Raw genomic sequence first — 3,421 nt, forward strand, 5'->3', positions numbered from 1 at the left:
TGGGGAGGTCCTAGGTCTTAGGGAGAAATCTAGTACTATTGTTTTGCTAAGTGGACGTGTTGTCAAACTGCCTTCTAAATACTTATGGCAGTACTCAGATTAGTGCCTGCCCCAGCCTTGGCCAGAGAAGCTTCTTTTGGTAGTGGACAGCAGTTAATGCAGAGACTCATAAGTGGTCAAAGTGCTGAGAATAAGTGACTGTTGAGTGCTCAGCTCTGAATGGGACATCTGTATCAACCCCTTCGCCAAGGCTCAGGGAACATTGAGGAAGAGGGGGAGGAAAGAATGTAAGAGCTGGAGGTTGGGGAGGGGTGCTGGGAAATGCTGTCTCTGGACATGGCGTAGCCATTGCACTCATGAACTCACTGCAGCTGTGGTCACCTGCACAAGATCAAGCCAACAAGATCAGTCAACATTTCAACAGGGAGCACTAACTGGCTAAAACAAACAAACAAACAAGGTGAGGACACAAAGGTGGGATGGGAAGTGTTGGTGTTGTCTGGGGAAATGAGAGGGAGGAACTGGGTGTGGAAAGGATAAAGATCTAGTCTATAGATGCATGAAATGTATCAAATGATTAATAAGAAATGTATAAAAATAATAAAGTATAAAGTATTAAAAAATAAAATGGATGAACACACTAGGAGTGTCCACTAAGTACTGTTCAGCCTTACTGGGATTGTCTGGAATAGGTGACTGAGCACTTGGGTGAGAGACAGGGGCTGAGGGGACATCCCCTGGACTCTGACTTCTCACTAGTTCCACAGCTCTGAGGATTGGTGGAAAATCACCTGTACTGCCAGAGGAGGAAACTGAAGCCCAGGGCCTATCTGCCTCTCTGGTGATCTTTGAGGCCCATGGACACCAAGCTGGGTGCATTTGGCCTCTTGGGCCTTTCTAACATTATGGGGGACCTAAAATTATGTTAGCAAAGGCCCAAGTCTCTCACAAAACCAGGATCCACTTAGGACCCTCCTCATAATCTTTGCTGTAACAAACATTTGTAAGCAGTAAAATGATAATAAATAACAGCAATGGAATCAACTTTAAGCTCTGCAGCATTAATTGAGTCACTGTTTTAAAAACAAAAAGTAAAAATCATAGCAAACAAAATAACCTTTCAAAGCTAGGCATTGTGACACGTGCCTGCAGTCCTCCACTTGGGAGTTACAAGCAGGAGGATAAAGAATTCAAGGTTAGCATCAGCTACATAGTGAGCTTGAAATAAGCCTGTGTTACATGAGATTTTTGTCTCACAAACATCATCATCAAGGACAAACCCATAAAATAACTTTTCAGAATATAATACTTCACAGTAATTTATGTTATAATTATCTCCTGAGTGTCTCAACAGGTCATGCTGGAACAGGGGTTCTCAGAGATGTTGAGAGGGTGTCGGATACTGTCCAGGGGTCCACAAACACCAAGAACTCTTGATTCTGTATCATGAGGCTATGGAGTCTGATGGTTTTAGGTTTATATTCTGACCTTTCTTTTCTCAAGGTCTGAAAACCCATTTGTATACTGATAGGTTTGAATGTTGGAGAGAGCAAGCGGGTGGCGGGTGGTGCGGATGGAGAGCATGAGTGGATGGATGGAAGGCACTGAGGCACAGATGGAATTCTCAGCGGGATACAGATTTATTTCGCACGGGGCACCTTTCCCTCAGGGAAGGGAAAGATGTCACGAAGGAAAAGATAGAAGGTAAGGGAAGGGAAGGGGGAAGGGGGAAGGGGGAAGGGAAGGAAGGGAAGGATGTCAGGGAAGGAAAGATGTCCAGGAAAGATGTCCATGGGTTGTGAGCTGGGACTTTACATATGGGGGCTTTAGGGTGTGGAATCAGGGAGGGGGAAGCAGGTAGGATTAGGGTGTGGAAGTGTCTTCTTTTTCCTCTTAAGATAAGAACTCTGCTTATCTTATCTTTGGAGGTCAGACAGCTTCTAAAATCTCTGGTTAACAGGTAGAATCTGCTTATCTTATCTTTGGAGGTCAGAGGAAAGGCAGGCTGCTTCTCAGCAGAGTTTGTTTCCCTTGACTCCAAAGGTCAAGGTGAGGTCCCTGTTGGGGAGGGGGGAAACTGTGGCTTTTTGGAACCCTAACTTATACTATGCCGTCCAATGTCACCACCACCATTTCCTCGGAGTCCTCACCCTGCTCTGCCCATTCAGGGTCACAATATGGGGATGAGTCTGTCCTCTGCATGAGCCCAGCTTTGTGAAGCAGGACCAGGGATGTCTGGGTAAAGTTGATCTTCAGGTGTGGGGTCTATGCCTCTGTCCATGGGTAAAGGAGGTTCTGTGTTTTGATAGTGTGAGATGCTAATGTCATGCTGATGATGTGATGAGCATGGTGATTGACAGGTGACAGGCTCCCAGGGTGCACCATCCACTCTGACCTTGGTCCTGAGGAGGACCTGCAGTAAATTCCACTCAGTTCCCTCCTTCAGCCATCAGATGGTGCCATACCCCTTTCTGGGCTTTGTCTCCAGCATGTAAGGGCAGCTTTGTATCCTGGTAGGGTTCTGGTTAAGTGAGTCTTCAGAGGAGCAGAGTTTATGCTGATGTCCCATCATTACAGCACTTCAGTTTCCCCTGCCTGTGTGATTCTATCAACTGTAGGAGCCAGGGTGAGAGAGAAAGAGGCCCATGTGGTGAGGAGCCACATTTATTTATAGGCTTGAGGCTGTTGACAGGACCCAGTTTTCAAAATGTGTGATCATATGCAATACCTAATAATAAATCTGATGATACAGATTAAGTTGTCAAATCCCTTAACATACATGCAAATTTCTGTGGTTGATAGAAAAATAAACTTTGAATAATCTGATATCTGTTTAAGAGCTTAAATGTAGGACCCTGAGACCCTCTTCATTCACCTGCTACCCCGCAATCCCTCCAGACCCCCACTAATTGCTCTTTTAGCTTCTGTAAAATGCTTGGCTGCTGCTTTAGACGTGCCTAGATATGTGCTGGCATTCCCTGACCCCTGCCTGCTATCCCCCCCTTCCAGGAAACTATAGATTAAGCAAGCCCAGGCATGAAAACTGCCCTATAAGGTAAAAACGGAGACTCCTGGCCCCACAGATAACAGTCAACACATTCCACAGCCCTGAGAATAGCACCTACCAATAAGAAACTTCCAGGGCTGCATCTTATACATCCAATTGGTTTAAAATTATGTTGGCACGTGCGGGCTCCTTGAACCAACCAAAATGTATCTTCGGTATCCCCCCCCTTTTGTCTAAAACCTATAAAAGGCTCCACTCTCCCTTACTCTGGGCTCTCAGCATGGATCCGTTGAGTTGGTGAGGTCTGAGAGCCAGAGCTTAAGCCCGAATAAACCATAAACCTTTGCTTTTGCATTTTGGTGTGTTGGGTCCTCGGTGGTCTTTTTGGGGTCCAGTGGATGAGGTACAACACAC

This window comes from Nannospalax galili, unplaced genomic scaffold (assembly GCF_000622305.1).
Source record: "Nannospalax galili isolate Female #2095 unplaced genomic scaffold, S.galili_v1.0 scaffold385, whole genome shotgun sequence".
NCBI classification, from domain to species: Eukaryota; Metazoa; Chordata; class Mammalia; order Rodentia; family Spalacidae; genus Nannospalax; species Nannospalax galili.